General features: G+C 43.8%; 1 pseudogene; it reads right to left on the bottom strand.

Moving 5' to 3' along the window:
- Nucleotides 1-2,177: 2,177 nt before the first annotated feature.
- On the bottom strand, nt 2,178-16,584 carry LOC143803985 (RNA-binding protein fxr1-like; annotated as a pseudogene).
- Nucleotides 16,585-18,598: the final 2,014 nt, after the last annotated feature.

Genomic DNA, 18,598 nt, shown 5'->3' with positions numbered 1-18,598 from the left:
CATGCTGACAGACTGGATGGCGCTACAGGTCCCAGCCACTCTAACCTTAGTGGCTGGACAGGTCCTGCCATCCAAAGCTTCTGGTTCTGACATTTGTATTACCAGTGATGCAGAAGTCGCAGCAGCAGGTTTTGATGGAGCAGTCCCTGGAGTTTTTGTGGCAGCAGTCCCTTAAAAGGGAATCTGTCAGCAGGATTTACGCCCCCCCCAAAAAAAAACAAAAAACTATTTTATGCACATGTAGCTGTTTCAAAGACCAGTCTAGCAATACTTTTACATGGCTTCTATTACTGAGAAATCAGTGTCTTAATTGGTCTGCAAATGAAGCTGAAATGCTATTGTAGATATGAAGCCAATGTCCTCCAGCTCTCTTCCACACAGAATGCCACCTTCTCCTGCTTTACTGATGGCTCATTTGCCTGAAGTCATACAGCATAGAAGTGATTACAGAATGCTAAATGTGTAGTGAGCAGTGACTATAACTTCTCTCTGCACCGTCCCAAAGCTGGAATTGAGCGGCTGCTAAAAGCATATGATATAACTCCTTTTTCTCCCTGTAACCGCACTTCCAGATACACTGCCAAACATAATTAAAACACTATTTATCTACAGATTACCACTAGATCTGCAAGTAAATAAATACCAGTTTTGTAGGTGACAGGTTCCCTTTAAGCAGTAATGTTTCAGCAAGATGATAAGCAACTACAAGTTGGCAGCCATTGTCCACCAGTAATCAGTAGTTAGATATAAATGCTGGGCAGAAGGAAAAGAACAGGAAAGGTAATTTTAGGCTAGTTTCACACTAGCGTCGGGAACAACCCGTCGCGGTGCGTCGGGCCGACGTTCCCGACGCTAGGGTGGTCTCCGCCGCACAACGGGGGCAGCGGATGCATTTTTCCCACGCATCCGCTGCCCCATTGTGAGGTGCGGGGAAGTGCGGGGAGGTGGGGGCGGAGTTCCGGCCGCGCATGCGCGGTCGGAAAAAAGTGGACCGTCGGGAGCAAAAAACGTTTTTTCTCCCGACAGTCCGCTACCACACGCCCAAGCGTCGCAAAACGGACGCGACGTTTGGCAATGCGTCGCAAATGCGTCGCAAATGCGTCGCTAATGTTAGTCTATGACGAAAAAACGTATCCAGCAAGAACTTTTGCTGGATGCGTATTTTCGGCAAAACTACGCATTTGCGACGTATTGCAGTTAACGCTAGTGTGAAACTAGCCTTAGTCATATAAATAACATGATAGCTCTATAATACAAATGACAAATATCCCATCTTCACAAGATCCTGCTCCTGCGACTTCTGCTTCTGTCGCCAGGCGGTGCCGTATTCAATTTGTGGTGGTGCCGGTGATATAGGAGATGAAAGAACCAGAAGCTCTGGATAGCGGGCTCTGTCCAGCCACTAAGGTTCGAGTGGCTGGGACCTGAAGTGTAGTCCATGCTGTCAGTATGGGTGTGTGGTTCCAGCTGAAGTTATCAACTCCTTGCTCCCGCCAATTGAAGAGCACCACACCTTACTAAGGCTAGGTTCACATTGCGTTAGGGCAATCCGTTTAGCGCTAGCGCAATGTATTTGTAGGGGTTGCGTTTAGGGGTCGCGTTAACGTCCCCGCTCTCGCAGATCCCCGATCTGCGAGAGCGGGGAACGGACCTCGGGCGCGCCGCGGACGCTGCAAGTAGCGTCCGAGGCGCGCCACAAAAAAACGGCACATCGCTGGTGCGAGCAGAAAAAGGCACGCGCTAGCGATGCGCTTCAGGCAGAAACAACATTGCTGTCAATGGGTGCGCTAACGGACCCGTTGCACGGCGTTAATTGCGACATTTTCGCCGTGCAACGCTGTCCGTTAGCGATCACCCAGTAACGCAATGTGAACCTAGCCTAAGGCTTCCAGCTTACTGCTGGAAACTATCACATTTAGCTTAGTGTTTCCATGGCTCGATGTGCATCTTCTGCTCCTGTTTTGTTTAGTGCATTTCTGTTTTGACTCTGGCTTATTTCTGACTATTCTTATGGATCTTGATCTTGTCCTTGATGGGACCTCTCAGCTCTGATCCTGTTTGTCAACCATTCCTACCTCTGGACGGCAGCCCTTCCATGGTAGCATTCCACTGAGTCCTATTGTAAAACCAGATCCCTGTACAGCAGTTAAAGGGCAATGGGATTTCTCTAGAGTCTTCTAGAAGGAGTGGCTTGTGCTAAGTCTGTCCAAGGCAGCCTTTTGAGCCTGTGGCCTCAAGCAGACTTTACAACAAACATCTGTTTTCTTTTGTTTTTGCACCAGGATCCTGCTCTGAATGGATCAATGGATGAAAAGATTGAACTCAATATCCTTAATTTGTAGACATTGTACAGCAAGATAAAAAGTTGTTTTGATCAGTTTCAATTGAAAATAGATCAAACTTAATAATATACTTTGATTGAGCTGGCCCCGGGGTTCAGATTTCACAGCTCCACACAAGAGTGAGGCCTTTATCTATCCAATCGTGATGCGATGTAGGTGGCTGACTGGTGTATTTCAATAACTAAATCAGACCCCTTCTCCATTTCTAAATATATTGCAGTGGAAAAAAGGACTGACTTAACTATTGAAATGAGCCATCCAGCCCCCCTACAAACGTGTCATTGACATGGCATGGAGAAAACTGTCTTCTGCAATATATCTAGTGCAGAAGTGGAGCTGACTAGACCCTGGGAACAATGCAGATAAGTACATTTAAAAAGCCCACCATTGACAGTAAGAAAGTTGTCACTGTGAACTGTAATGAACTCACTGAGTTCAGCGCTGCACCATGAGACTTTTCTTGCTGTGCTAGCAGCGATCTCATTGAGGTCACCACAGTTCATTGGTCCTGCTCACACTGAAGTGAGCTGGGATTGCAGGCTCAGTGACCTCAGTAACCTTGATGCTGTCACCGCTAAGCACTGACTCTGCACTCAAATCAACTTATTGTACCATGATATCCAGTCTGGACATTAGCATCTTGGCACCATCCAGGTTAAAAACCACTTATTGCAGACATGGATTATGGTGTGGCACATAACTTTGGACAGGTGAGGGATGTGGTTGTTTTTTATTTTTACAGGGGATGAGGGCTTCAATGGAAAGGGCATAAGGTGAGTATAACTTTGTTTTTTAAATAAAAAAGTAAAGAGGTGTGTATTTTTATTTGAAATAAAAGACTTTATTCTGGCTGTGTGTTTATTTACAATATGACTATGGGGTTAGTAATGGAGAGGCGTCTTAGACACCTCTCCATTACTAACCTGTGAGCTTGATGTCACCTGACATTACAAAGGTGAAATCAACCCCACAAATATTAACCCCACTTGCCGTTGCTGTAGGGCAAGTGGGAAGAGCAGGGCAAAGTGCCAGTCTCATCAGCTGATGACTGTGACCGCCGGTCAGCTCTGCAGACTCAAGGTGTCATCTGACAGCATGGAGCCGTAGAACTCTGACCGGTGGTAATAATCTTACCGGTTATCAGAACTGCTGGTGTTTCTCGCACTGTCTGCAGATGATAGCACAGGAAATACCTGATGTGTGTGGTTCCGAACCTGAACAGTAACACGGAATTCCTGGAGAAGTCCGTGTTCGTGGTCTGTGCCCAAATAGTAGGTGCTCGGTACAGACCTCGAACTTTACTGTTTGAGATTGCCAATCTCTGGTCCTTAACTGTAGATTATATGTCAAGAAATCTCTGCCCTTGTCAACCTGATATCTCAAAAACACATACAGTAGATGTCTCCTTAAATAGTTTTATTATCTCTAGATATGGATGGGATTGATCCAAGTTTTAAACCAATTTTAATTCATATCTTTTTAGCAGCCACAAATGCTTTGCAGCATGTTTGAGAAAAAACCTTTAGTACCCTCTATCTCAGATGTCGTGGATAAAATTTAATTGCATAATATACTGTATATGAAAGAAGTCGCGCAATTTCAAATAATTATTTTGCAACATATCACAAAAGGTGGGAACCTTAGATCAATAATTCCTCAATATTGCCAAGAATGCCAAAAATTGTACATTATTGTATTCCTAAACTTTTTATAATCTTTCAACTTGTTACTTTATGTTGTAATTATAATGCATTTCTTTTTGTGAATTCCTTTTTCTGCAATTTGACTAATACTTTGATATATCATTCATTGTCTGTAAAGTTTTGTCAAAAGTTTAAAATTAATTAAGTTAATAGTTCTCCCTGCTGCTTCATTCTGCAATAAGGATAAAAGTGACCAATTGGGCACAACAATTCTCCCATTAGCCAATCGGTGCATGTCCCAGTGGTCGGACCCATCAATCTGTAAGTTATCACCTATCCCGCAGACAACCACTTTAATGGTAATTGGCGCATAAGCTACTCTAAGAAGGAATGCCAGCCATAATAGGGGGCTATTAGGGGTATGCTCTCATGTTCTATTTAGCATTCACTTCTCTATGTCAGCATATTTATGTAACATATAATAGGTAGTATCTATGTGCTGTGGCTTTTTTCCATGTGCAGGAGCTGAAATACAGAAACTTAGTCACAGATGATTGATCATCTAATCTCTGTAATGGCTTCTGGGAAGAACACAGAAAGATGCAGTTGCCAAGAGTTGATCTCTGGCTGCAAATGACTGCACCAAATAGCAATATGTATATCCTATGACACCAAAAATTGAGTCAGGAGTTTAGAATGCCAAATAATTATTCGATGATTATTGACACAATCGATGTTCTGAGTCAACCCGGCACATTTTTTAATTAAAATTCTATATCACTGAATTGGTTTGAATGTAAAGAGAAACACAATATAGTTCTCCATACGGATATCATGTCCGTACTGCAAGGAAAATTATAAAATAACCCAATTTTGCTACTTCCAAGTAGTGCATTTTATTGTCATTTGTGCATAACTATAGTAAAAAACAATAAATAAATCGAGTTAGGTCAAATAAAAATTGTATTTGTAGAGTCATTGTTTTTTCTCCCCTTATTTACACATGTAAATAAGAAACTTTGTAACAAATTTTAATCAGATAAATCTTTTTTTTTCTTACTGGAACAATGATTCTCAGAATTCTCAATTCGTGGGTAAAATCTGTCTTTAGCAGTTGGTGCTCATAAAGTTCTATGTAGAACTGTAACTACCATTTCAAAAGAACTTGAAGCAGAATGTCTGTGTCTGCCTCCTTCTACTCCTTTCCCTGAATTTTAAAAGCACCAACTATCATCTCTATTCTCAATAATGAAAAAGTCTGTCTTCAAAGAATATACATTTTACCCATGAATTTAGAGAGTCTGATCAGTTCAGGATAAGAATGAAGCAGATTTCTCTGATAAAATATATTACAAAGTTGCTGATTTTTAGGCGTACTATTGATTTATGAAAACAAACAACAAACAGATACAGTGGCTTGCGAAAATATTCACCCCCTTGGCTTTTTACCTATTTTGTTGCATTACAATTAGTGATGAGCGAGTGTACTCATTGCTCGGGTGGTCTCTGAGTATTTGTTAGTGTTCGGAGATTTAGTTTTCATCGCCTCAGCTGAATGATTTACAGCTGCTAGCCAGGCTGAGTACATGTGGGGGTTGCCTGGTAAATCATTCAGCTGCGGTGATGAAAACTTAATCTCCGAACACTAACAAATACTCGGAGATCATCCGAGCGTGCTCGGGAAAACCGAGAAACGAGTACACTCGCTCATCACTAATTACAATCTGTATTTAAATATTTTTGCAATCCAATTTGTGTGTGATGCATCAGCACTAAATAGTGTAAGTTGGTGAAGTGAGAAAAATATAAGCAAAACTTAAGTTTATGGGATCAAATAACAAAAAAATACATCACCAGAGTCATCATAGGTACATCAATACATAATCAGAACCAAGAGTTCTTGAATACAAGAACCAAGCTTAGCACAACAATCAATTCTAATATCTAGTCAGCCCCATAAACACTTGTATCACATGAACCTACAACCTACAACCATACATCTTTGTGAAAACATATTTATATATATATAGTCTATCTATCTATCTATCTATCTATCTATCTATCTATCTATCTATCTATCTATCTATGTCAGTAAGACATATATATATATATACTCGTATATATATATATATATATATATATATATATATATATATACACTCACTGGCCACTTTATTAGGTACACCTGTCCAACTTCTTGTTAACACTTAATTTCTAATCAGCCAATCACATGGCGGCAACTCAGTGCATTTAGGCATGTAGACATGGTCAAGACAATCTCCTGCAGTTCAAACCGAGCATCAGTATGGGGAAGAAAGGTGATTTGAGCGTCTTTGAACGTGGCATGGTTGTTGGTGCCAGAAGGGCTGGTCTGAGTATTTCAGAAACTGCTGATCTACTGGGATTTTCACGCACAACCATCTCTAGGGTTTACAGAGAATGGTCCGAAAAAGAAAAAAAATCCAGTGAGCGGCAGTTCTGTGGGCGGAAATGCCTTGTTGATGCCAGAGGTCAGAGGAGAATGGTCAGACTGGTTCGAGCTGATAGAAAGGCAACAGTGACTCAAATCGCCACCCGTTACAACCAAGGTAGGCCTAAGAGCATCTCTGAACGCACAGTGCGTCGAACTTTGAGGCAGATGGGCTACAGCAGCAGAAGACCACACCGGGTACCACTCCTTTCAGCTAAGAACAGGAAACTGAGGCTACAATTTGTACAAGCTCATCGAAATTGGACAGTAGAAGATTGGAAAAACGTTGCTTGGTCTGATGAGTCTCGATTTCTGCTGCGACATTCGGATGGTAGGGTCAGAATTTGGCGTAAACAACATGAAAGCATGGATCCATCCTGCCTTGTATGGAGCATCTTTGGGATGTGCAGCCGACAAATCTGCGGCAACTGTGTGATGCCATCATGTCAATATGGACCAAAATCTCTGAGGAATGCTTCCAGCACCTTGTTGAATCTATGCCACGAAGAATTGAGGCAGTTCTGAAGGCAAAAGGGGTCCAACCCGTTACTAGCATGGTGTACCTAATAAAGTGGCCGGTGAGTGTATATATATATATATATATATATATATATATATATATATATATATTTATATTTCATACAGAGCTAGATATCAGAAAAGCCGGTAATTCATTTGTTGGCTTTTGCCAAATCATTACCGAACCCGACAGGATATGAGACATGGTTTACATACAGTAAACCATTGCATATCCATTATATTTTTATATAACCCTCCCTAATAACGTTAGTAGTGTGTGTGTTTAAAATTTTGGAGCTGTAGGTGTTAATTTAAAGGATTAATTCATGGAAAAAACTGGCATGGGCCCCCACGCAATTTTCTCCGCCATTGACTGAGGACAGATATTAATATCCTAGAGAGGGACCATGGTTATTGCCCCCCGGCTCAAAACATCTGCCCCCAGCCACCCCAGAAAAGGCGCATCTGTAAGATGCGCCTATTCCTGCACTTAGCCCCCTCTTCCCATTGTCCTCTAGTGGTGGCATATGGGGTAATAAGGGGTTAATGTCACCTTGCTATTGTAAGCCTGGTTAATGGAGAGTTGTCAATAAGACACCTATCCATTATTAATCCAATAGTATGAAAGGGTTAAAAATACACACACACACTAAGAATAAAGTCTTTTAATTAAATAATTAAATACACAAGTTTTAACATCTTTATTGCACTCTCAATCCAAGTGAAGCCATCGTTCTCCTGTAAAAAATTCCAAAATAAAAAAGCAACAATATCCCATACCTGTCCACCGTAAGTCAAGTCCCACGCTGTAAATCCATCTCAAGGGGTTAAATAGTTTACAACCCGGAGCGGTGCTAATGCTACCGGCCGGACTGTAAACCAGGGAGGAATGAATGAAAAGCTGCCTGCGCAGCCTCCCCGCCTGACCGGACATGAACTGTGTTTGCAGTGATCTATAAACTATTCTAATCGTACCAGACAGTAACAGTATTTCTCATCCGGAGCATTTTGGGCATGCACTGCACCAGGCAACAACAGTGTTTGCACTAGAATGCAGGCAGGGAATTCAGGTCACTGAAAGAAAAGTGACCTTCAATCATTGATAGGAGACAGTACTGTGTGAGGGCCACTGTACTGCATTGAAGGCTTTAAGTGAGCCATTACACTGTGGGGAGACCATTTTACTATGTGGAGGGCTATGTGGAGGCCATTAAATTGTACAAAGGGCTTGGGGGAGGGCAGTATCCGTGCCATTATACTGTGGTGAGGGCTAGAGAGGAGCCATTATAATTTGTGAAGGACTCTGTGGGGGCCATCTCACTATATGGAGGTCTCTGAGTGGGACATTATACTGTAGGGAGGGCTGTGTATGGGCCACTATACTGTGTGGGGCCATTATACTATATCAAGGACCGTGTGTTGGCCATTATACTGTGGGAAGGGGTGTGTAGAGTCGATTGTGCTTTGTGGAAAGGCTGTGAGGGGCCATTATACTGTGTAGATGCTCATGTGGAAGCCATAATTCTGTGTAGTAGGACTTTGGGGCAATTATACTGTGTGGAGGCCTGTGTAGAGGCCATAATTATGTGTTGTGGAGCTGTGGGGGCAATAATGCTGTGTTTTAGAACCGTGGCGGGCAGCATCCTAAGTCGTGGGACTGTGAGGGCCATAATACTGTGGTGTGAGACTGTGTGGGCCATCATAATGTACTGTGGGACTGTGAGGGCCATCATACTGTGTTGTGGGACTGTGTAGTAAATCATATTGTGTTGTAAGACTGTGGAGGCCATTATACTGTATTGTGGGACTCTGAGGGCTATCATACTAATCTATAATACTAGAACTGTGAGGACATCACTGTGTGGGGTGCACTATGAGGGAGTATGGGGACCATCACACTGTGTTCTGGGACAGTTGGGGCCATTATACTGTGTTGTAAAACAATGAAGGCCATCATACTGTGTTTTGGAACTGTGGGGTTCATCACAATATGTGATGTGATACTATTCGGTCCATCATAAATGTGGGGGTACTATAGGTACTTCACTGTGTTGGGAGCAGTATGGGAACATCATACTGTGCGTATTTAGAGTATTGTGGAGGAATTCACTGTGGGGACATCTTATTTTGGGGGCAATTTAGTTGGCATCAAACTTTATGGATGTTATGAAAGGGTTATTGTAGTTAGTGAGCCCATTAAGGGGCTTTAATATAGGTAAAATTACTTTGTAAGTGCCGTAATTCATGTCCCTTTCAATGCTCTTCTATGACTATTATTATTATTATTATTTATTGTTATAGCGCCATTTATTCCATGGCGCTTTACATGTGAGGAGGGGTATACATAATAAAAACAAGTACAATAATCTTAAACAATACAAGTCATAACTGGTACAGGAGGAGAGAGGACCCTGCCCGCGAAGGCTCACAATCTACAAGGGATGGGTGAGAATACAGTAGGCGAGGATAGAGCTGGTCATGCAGCGGTTTGGTCGATCGGTGGCTATGCCTCAGCACTGTGACACCACCTAGGGTAACTAGGACTTCTGCTATGGAGACCAATTATTTTTATGTGTACGTTTTTAACCTTCTCTCTTGCAATCACATTTATGTGTTAGAATAATGTTAGTTTCTTTTTTATGCATACATTTTTTTCACTTAAAATATATTTATTGGATTTTAAGAACATTGATATGAAAACACAACATTCAAATTATGTTCAATAATAACTAAAACATTGATAGTTGTTAATATTAACCCCTTAAGCCCCGAGGGTGGTTTGCATGTTAATGACCGGGCCAATTTTTACAATTCTGACCACTGTCCCTTTATGAGATTATAACTCTGGAACGCTTCAACGGATCCCGGTGATTCTGACATTGCTTTCTCAAAACATATTGTACTTCATGATCGTGGTAAAATTTCTTTGATATTACCTGCGTTTATTTGTGAAAAAATTGGAAATTTGGCGAAAGTTTAGAAAATTTAGCAATTTTCCAACTTTGAATTTTTATGTCCTTAAATCACAGAGATATGTCACACAAAATACTTAATAAGTAACATTTCCCACATGTCTACTTTACATCAGCACGATTTTGGAAACAACATTTTTTTGTTAGGGAGTTATAAGGGTTAAAATTTGACCAGCAATTTCTCATCTTTACAACACCATTCTTTTTTAGGGACCACATCACATTTGAAGTCATTTTGAGGGGTCTATATGATAGAAAATAACCAAGTGTGACACCATTATAAAAACTGCACCTGCTCAAAACCACATTCAAGATGTTTATTAACCCTTTGGGTGTTTCACAGGAATTTTTGGAATGTTTAAAAAAAATTAACATTTAATTTTATTTCACACAATGTTTACTTCAGTTCCAATTTGTTTTATTTTACCAAGGGTAATAGGAGAAAATGGACCCCGAACGTTGTTGTACAATTTGTCCTGAGTACCACGATACCCCACATGTGGGGGGTAAACCACTGTTTGGGTGCATGGCAGAGCTTGGAAGGGAAGGAGCGCCATTTGACTTTTCAATGCAAAATTGGCTGGAATTGAGATGGGACGCCATGTTGCGTTTGGAGAGCCACTAATGTGCCTAAACATTAGAACCCCCCACAAGTGACAACATTTTGGAAAGTAGACCCCCTAAGGAACTTATCTAGATGTGTGGTGAGCACTTTGACCCACCAAGTGCTTCACAGAAGTTTATAATGTAGAGCCGTAAAAATAAAAAATAATATTTTTTCACAAAAATGAACTTTTCGCCCCCAATTTTTTATTTTCCCAAGGTTACCAGAAGAAATTGTACCCCAAACGTTGTGCAATTTGTCCTGAGTATGCTGATACCCCATATGTGAGGGTAAACCACTGTTTGGGTGAATGGCAGAGCTCGGAAGGGAAGGAGCGCCGTTTGACTTTTCAATGCAAAATTGGCTGGAATTGAGATGGGACGCCATGTTGCGTTGGGGAGCCCCTGATGTGCCTAAACATTAACACCCCTCACAAGTGACACCATTTTGGAAAGTAGACCCCCTAAGGAACTTATCTAGATGTGTGGTGAGCACTTTGACCCACCAAGTGCTTCACAAAAGTTTATAATGTAGAGCCGTAAAAATAATATTTTTTCACAAAAATGAACATTTGGCCTCCAATTTTTTATTTTCCCAAGGTTACCAGAAGAAATTGTACCCAAAACATTGTTGTGCAATTTGTCCTGAGTACGCTGATACCCCATATGTGGGGGTAAACCACTGTTTGGGTGCATGGCAGAGCTCGGGAGGGAAGGAGCACCGTTTGACTTTTCAATGCAAAATTGGCTGGAATTGAGATGGGACGCCATGTTGAGTTGGGGAGCCCCTGATGTGCCTAAACATTGAAACCCCCCACAAGTGACACCATTTTGGAAAGTAGACCCCATAAGTATCTTATCTAGATGTGTTGTGAGAGCTCTTAACCCCCAAGTGTTTCACTACAGTTTATAACGCAGAGCCGTGAAAATAAAAATTCTTTTTTTCCCACAAAAATTATTTTTTAACCCCCAGCTTTGTATTTTCCCAAGGGTAACAGGAGAAATTGGACCCCAAAAGTTGTTGTGCAATTTGTCCTGAGCACGCTAATACCCCATATATGGGAAGTAACCACCGTTTGGACGCATGGCAGAGCTCAGAAGGGAAGGAGAGCCATTTGTAATGCAGATTTGGATGGAATGGTCTGCAGGCGTCACATTGCGTTTGCAGAGCCCCTAATGTACCTAAACAGTAGAAACCCCCCACAAGTGACCCCATATTGGAAACTAGACCCCCAAGGAACTTATCTAGATGTGTTGTGAGAACTTTGAACCCCCAAGTGTTTCACTACAGTTAATAGCGCAGAGCCGTTACATTAAAAAATAGGTTTTTTCCACAAAAACTATCTTTAACACCCAGTTTAGTATTTTCCCAAGGGTAACAGGAGAAATTGGTCCCCAAAAGTTGTTTCCAATTTGTCCTGAGTACGCTGATACCCCATATGTGGGGGGAACCACCGTTTGGGCGCACGGCAGAGCTCGGAAGGGAAGGAACGCCATTTGGAATGCAGACATAGATGGATTGGTCTGCAGGTGTGACGTTGCATTTGCAGAGCCCCTGATGTACCTAAGCAGTAGAAACCCCCCACACGTGACCCCATATTGGAACCTAGACCCTTGAAAGGAACTTATCTAGATGTGTTGTGAGAACTTTGAACCCCCAAGTATTTCACTACAGTTTATAACGCAGAGCCGTGAAAATAAAAAAATCTTTTTTTCCCACAAAAATGTTATTTTAGCCCCAAAATTTTTATTTTCCCAAGGGCACCAAGAGATATTTGACCACAGAAGTTGTTGTGCAATTTGTCCTGAGTACACTGATACCCCATATGTTGGGGTAAACCCCTGTTTGGGCGCACGGGAGAGCTTGGAAGGGAAGGAGCACTGTTTTACTTTTTCAACGCAGAATTGGCTGGAATTGAGATCGGACGCCATGTCGCATTTGGAGAGCCCTGATGTGCCTAAACAGTAGAAACCCCCAATTCTAACTGAAACCTTAACCCAAACACACCACTAATCCCAACCACACCTCTAACCCCAACCCTAACCACACCCCTAACTCCAACACACCCCTAACCCTAATCCCAACCATAGCCCTAACCACACCCCTAACCCTGACACACCCCTAACCCTAATCCCAACCATAAATGTAATCCAAACCCTAACTCTAACCCTAGCCCCAACCCTAACCCTAACCCTAGCCCCAACCCTAACTCTAACCCTATCCCTAACCCTAGCCCCAACCCTAACCCTAACCCTATCCCTAACCCTAACCCTAGCCCTAACCCTAGCCCCAACCCTAGCCCCAACCCTAACCCTAGCCCTAACCCTAGCCCTAATCCTAACCCTAACCCTAGCCCTAATGGGAAAATGGAAATAAATACATTTTTTAAATTTTTTTATTTTTCCCTAACTAAGGGGGTGATGAAGGGGGGTTTGATTTACTTTTATAGCAGGTTTTTTAGTGGATTTTTATGATTGGCAGCTGTCACACACTTAAAGACGGTTTTTATTGCAAAAAATATTTTTTTGCATTACCACATTTTGAGAGCTATAATTTTTCCATATTTTGGTCCACAGAGTCATGTGAGGTCTTTTTTTTTTGCTGGACGAGTTGACGTTTTTATTGGTAACATTTTTGGGCACGTGACATTTTTTGATCGCTTTTTATTCTGATTTTTGTGTGGCAGTATGACAAAAAACCAGCTATTCATGAATTTCTTTTAAGGGGGGGGGCGTTTATACCGTTCCACGTTTGGTAAAATAAATAAAGCAGTTTTATTCTTCAGGTCAGTACGATTACAGCGATACCTCATTTATATCATTTTTTTTCTGAGGACAGTACCAATTTTATTTTTTCGCTGATGACACTGAATGGCAGCTCGTTTTTTGCGGGACAAGATGACGTTTTCAGCGGTACCATGGTTATTTATATCTGTCTTTTTTGATCGCATGCTATTCCACTTTTTGTTCGGCGGTATGATAATTAAGCGTTGTTTTTTGCCTCTGTTTTTTTTTTACAGTGTTCACTGAAGGGGTTAACTAGTGGGACAGTTCTATAGGTTGGGTTGTTACGGACGCGGCGATGCTAAATATGTGCACTTTTATTGTTTTTATTTTTTTATTTAGATAAAGAATGTATTTATGGGAACAATATATATATTTTTTTCTTTATTTAGGATTTTTTTTTTACACATCTAAATATTTTTTTTTTACTTTGTAGCATTGCCCCGGGGGAGGGGGGGGGGGGCATCATGTTATAAGGTCAGATCGCTGACCTGACTCTTTGCAATGCACTATGTCAGATCAGCGATCTGACGTGCACTGCTTCTGGCTTACCAGCGCCTGCTCTGAGCAGGTGCTTGGTAAGCCACCTTTCGGCAGGACCCGGATGCAGCCCCGCGGCCATTTTGGATCCGGGGCCTGCAGGGAGGAGACGCTCGGTTCAAGGTGATCACATCGCCTTGTACCGAGGGTCTCAGGGAAGCCCGCAGGGAGCCCCCTCCCTGCGCGATGCTTCCCTATGCCGCCGGAACACATGATCGCAGTGTGGCGGGAGCGGTCCATGACTGCCGGATGTCAGCTGCGATAGTCAGCTGACACCCGGCCGCGATCGGCCGCGCTCCCCCATGAGCGAGGCCGATCGCTAGGACGTACTATCCCGTCCCAGGTCACCTTGACAGGATAGTACGTCATATGGGATTAAGGGGTTAAGTGTGAGATAGCACTCACTAACGGGTTGGGAATACTCGCTTGGCAGCAATATAACACAAAGCAAGACCGTATTTTCGTTAAAAAATTCAACTAGGTTTTATTACTCCATAAACCCCAGTGGCACAAAACACAAAGTAACAGCCTTCATAGCATGGCAAAACAAAATAACAGTGTTCATAGCATGGCTCTGCTCCATCAGGACTGTGACCATACACTCTTGGTAGAGTCCAATACTCAGGCTCTCTCTGGAGACAACACACAGTCTGGATTACCTGCTTGTCAGCATTGCAGGTTTTCACTGGCTGGCATCACACGAGTCCTGTCCTCAGGAGAAGCTGCCTACGGGGTTCACCAACTTGCCTGGCAGGCACATATTAATCAGTTCCAGACCCACCAAAGGATGGTAGCTTCCCCCACACAGTAGGCACTGCAGCTCCCTGGCCTCACCTCATGCTCTTCAGGGATACGGTCCACACACAGGACCTCCCAACACAGAAGCCACCCAGGATCACAGCCTCATCAGGTGCTCTTCAGGGATCCGGTCGACTCTCTGGACCTCTCAACACCCAGGCCTTTCCTCTCACAGGACCTTCCAGCCAGGAACCATTCAGGTCCATACACAGGAACCATGTGACCCACACTCTGGTCACATTATCAAGCTGTAAACACTCCCATAGATGGGTGGTGTGTGTGGCTAGTTCGACCCTCCCATCTCTCAAACTAGCCCTGCCAGCCTCCCTCTAAAACAACACAATTACTTGTTGGACTACAGGTCCCAGAACAACCTTACTTCAGGCTGATAGCGCAGAGTATCTTTCTCTGTGACACATACCGGCCATTCACAATAATGCCGGACTTTGTCTCATCACCATAGTTACAGTATGCCTGCGACTGCCATGCATTCCTTTGGCCTCAATACGTCTCCATGGATATTCTGAGTAGACCATGCAGTGACCCCTACCTGTAACAGGGGTCACTGCATCACATATCTCCCCTCTGATCAATCCTGTGGGGTTGAACATTTGTCACACACTAGGGGTCTCGAGACCAGGACCCAAGTCACCTTGCCCTCCCAGTCGAGAGGACATCTCAGTCGGGTTTGAGCATCCCTCATCATCATACCTTTGTTAGGTTTTTCCCTCCCCCAGCGGTCAACATGTAGGCCTTGAGCTTTGGCCTTTAAGTCACAGTCTGTCTGTGTCGCTAGACCTTTAGTCACCACATTTTTCCAGTACGCCGCTTTACCCGACCTTTCTCTCCATGTCCACCACCCATGGTTGGTGCAGTCATGAGATCCACTTACAGTCGAGCCTACTATCTGGTCTGGGTCTGAGTCTGGCCCATCTAACACTTGACAGGGGCTACTGTCTAGGTCTCTCAGTCTTGTATGGTCTTTATTGCTCAGAGAGCAGTTCTTCCATATGTCTCTATGTCCTCTGTTAGCTGCGTCTTGAGGACCTTCAGCCCTAAACGAAACTCTTCGCCTCTCTATCCCACGAGATGAAGTTGATGGCCATCTGTTTCCCATTTTTTGCAGCTCTTTATTGATTTGCTCCCTCTCACGTCTTAGCTGCTCGATTTCTTTTAGGTATGCCACGCGATACCCCAGGAGCATCCGGATATTCCCAAGACTCTCTATGGATCCGACAACAAGGAATGGAACCATCCCATCTTCACTCACGACCTGGGCCTCGTCATCAGCCGGAATCCTCAGTCTCTTCACACCGGATTTATCCACTATCTCCTGCATCACTCTCCCAAGTCTTCCAATGACATTCCCCATGAAATTTCTGGGTACCAGGATGATGTCTTCCACAAAGCCCAGCCGCTTTTGAGCTTCTCTCAAGCTCCAGATGTCGAGCGGCTTCCTTATTCCTCCACATGATCATTTATTTTGTGCGGAGGCATTGTAGATGCATATCCCTCAGGACAGCCACCCGCTTCACTGTGACTTCCCTAGTCGACAGTATGACCAATTGCTGAGTCTCTGGAGCCCAGTACATGCTACGCATCTCTATTGACTTTCTAAAGGCCTTATGGACATCCTCACTGGCACACGATTCTCGCATGTCTTCAGGTACCTCTATTATGCTCTTGAAAACCGAAGTCTCACCCTCTTGGACATACTGTTGGACCCCCTCATCCTGAGCGTCAGCACAGTTTTTCTCGACGTCGAACACCCTTGCCTGGCCTTCTGCGTGGCACTTCCCCTGCTGGATTTCTTCCTCCGTGGAGGCCCCTTCTTTAGTCACCCTTTCCAGCTCACTCTCCTTCATTGCGATCAGATCAGGAGAGTGTGACAGTTCAATTTCCCGGTCATCCATGTGTTTCTAGAGCTGGACATTAGCCTCCTTCTCTATCCTGAGCTCTTGGAGAACTTTCTCCCGCTCTTCTGCCAGGCAGCGATGCTCATCCTCTCTCCAGAGAAGCTCCTGATGATGCTTCTCTTGGGCCTCTCTGAGCACCTCAGTATCTTTCAACATGGCCTTGTTCATGATTTGACACACTGACAGGTGACGTCTGAGCTCAGAGACATCCTTCTCCAGCTCATCCACTCTGTGCTCAATCGCTTGTCTCGGGACCCTTTCTCGCTTGACATGCTCTTTTACTGTCTCTTTAAGCAGCTCTATCTCATGGTCCTGCTCTCTTGGCCAGCACATATCGCACCACCAGTTCTTTAATTAGATTTTCAGATGGGCTCTCTTGCCCACCCACACTCTGCCTCTTCAGAGTTCCGACTGTTCCTGCATCTGCAGTAGAGATGAGCGGTGTTCGAGTCGAACTGTTCGCCAATTTCAAATTCGAGCTGTTTTGGGCGGTGTTCGAGTCGTTCGTCGAACTCGAACAATTTGCTTAAAATTCGGCTGTTCGAGTTTCTGTCCAATAACTGTTCATTCACCAAAATCCTAACTTGATTTGCACATTAAAACTGTTTATCATTGTTAATAGACTGTTTCAGTGTATAGTGGGCGGGGGGGGGGATAGATCTGTGCTTAAATAATGCTGATCTCCATTTTATTTTCTTTCCCGCATTTACAGTGGGGCGGTGCAGTCTCTCAGCCTATCAGCAGTGCACACACATACAGCAATGTGCATGTGATGCACACAAGCAAGGGCATGTGTCATTGGCTGTGTATGTCACATGTCCTTGCCCTATAAGAACCAGCCATTTGCCTCGTCACCACCATTTCCTCACTGCTGCAGCTTAGTGTTAGACGGCATCGCTGCTGCTGTGGGCACTATACATTATAAGAGTGTTTTTTGCGAGCAAATTTTCTGTTAGATAGAGAGAGATAGGTTTAGGGAGTCGGGAGTCGTGACTATTTGTAATATCAGCCCTTTTCAGGGTAGGTTACAGCAGTTCCTAGCACTTTTTGCCAGGCAGGTCTGTGCCAGTGCTGTGCAAGTGTTTGTCACAGCATTTGGGGTAATTTAGCTCAGCCAATCCTTTTGAGCTAGTAGCATTGTCTGATAGTCATCTGAGTAGCCCGCCTGTGAAGCTAACTACACCACCTGTGTATCTAAATTTGTCCTGCATCTAACCCAGTACATAGTTTTGGGCCTAGGAGCAGTGTCTGCATGTCAGCAGAGTACCCCGCCTGTGAAGCTATCCTACCGCCTGTGTATCTTAATTTTTTCCTGCATCTAACTCAGTAAATAGTGTTGGGCCTAGGAGCAGTGTCTGCACGTCAGCGGAGTAGCCCGCCTGTGTAGCTAACTACACCGCCTGTGTATCTTTATTTTTTTCTGCATCTAACCCAGTAAATAGTTTTGGGCCTAGGAGCAGTGTCTGCACGTCAGCGGAGTAGCCCGCCTGTGAAGCTAACTACCCCGCCTGTGTATCTAATTTTTTTCCTGCATCTAACCCAGTAAATAGTTTTGGGCCTAGGAGCAGTGTCTGCACGTCAGCGGAGAAGCCCGCCTGTGAAGCTAACTACCCCGCCTGTGTATCTTAATTTTTTCCTGCATCTAACCCAGTAAATAGTGTTGGGCCTAGGAGCAGTGTCTGCACGTCAGTGGAGTAGCCCGCCTGTGAAGCTAACTACCCCGCCTGTGTATCTAAATTTCTTCCTGCATCTAACCCAGTGAATAGTTTTGGGCCTAGGACCACAGTTTGGCCACTCAGTTCTGCTCAGTTTTCATGCATCGGTTGTTGTGCCAACAACTACAGATAAAGAGCTGCCAATTAGTTAAGCACCAAAATGAATGGCAAAAGGCCTGCTGGTGGAAAGGGGAATAGGCGTGTTGGCAAGGGAAAAAAAGGTTGTGTCCGTGGAGTAGGTGGTAAAGCAACAGTAACATCTGCAGAAGAAAGACCATCTTCCAGCCAAAGTAAGA

The sequence above is a fragment of the Ranitomeya variabilis genome, chromosome 2 (genome assembly GCF_051348905.1).
Source record: "Ranitomeya variabilis isolate aRanVar5 chromosome 2, aRanVar5.hap1, whole genome shotgun sequence".
NCBI lineage: Eukaryota > Metazoa > Chordata > Amphibia > Anura > Dendrobatidae > Ranitomeya > Ranitomeya variabilis.
The sequence above is the reverse complement of the archived record's forward strand: the minus strand, read 5'-3'. Positions and strand labels throughout refer to the sequence as shown.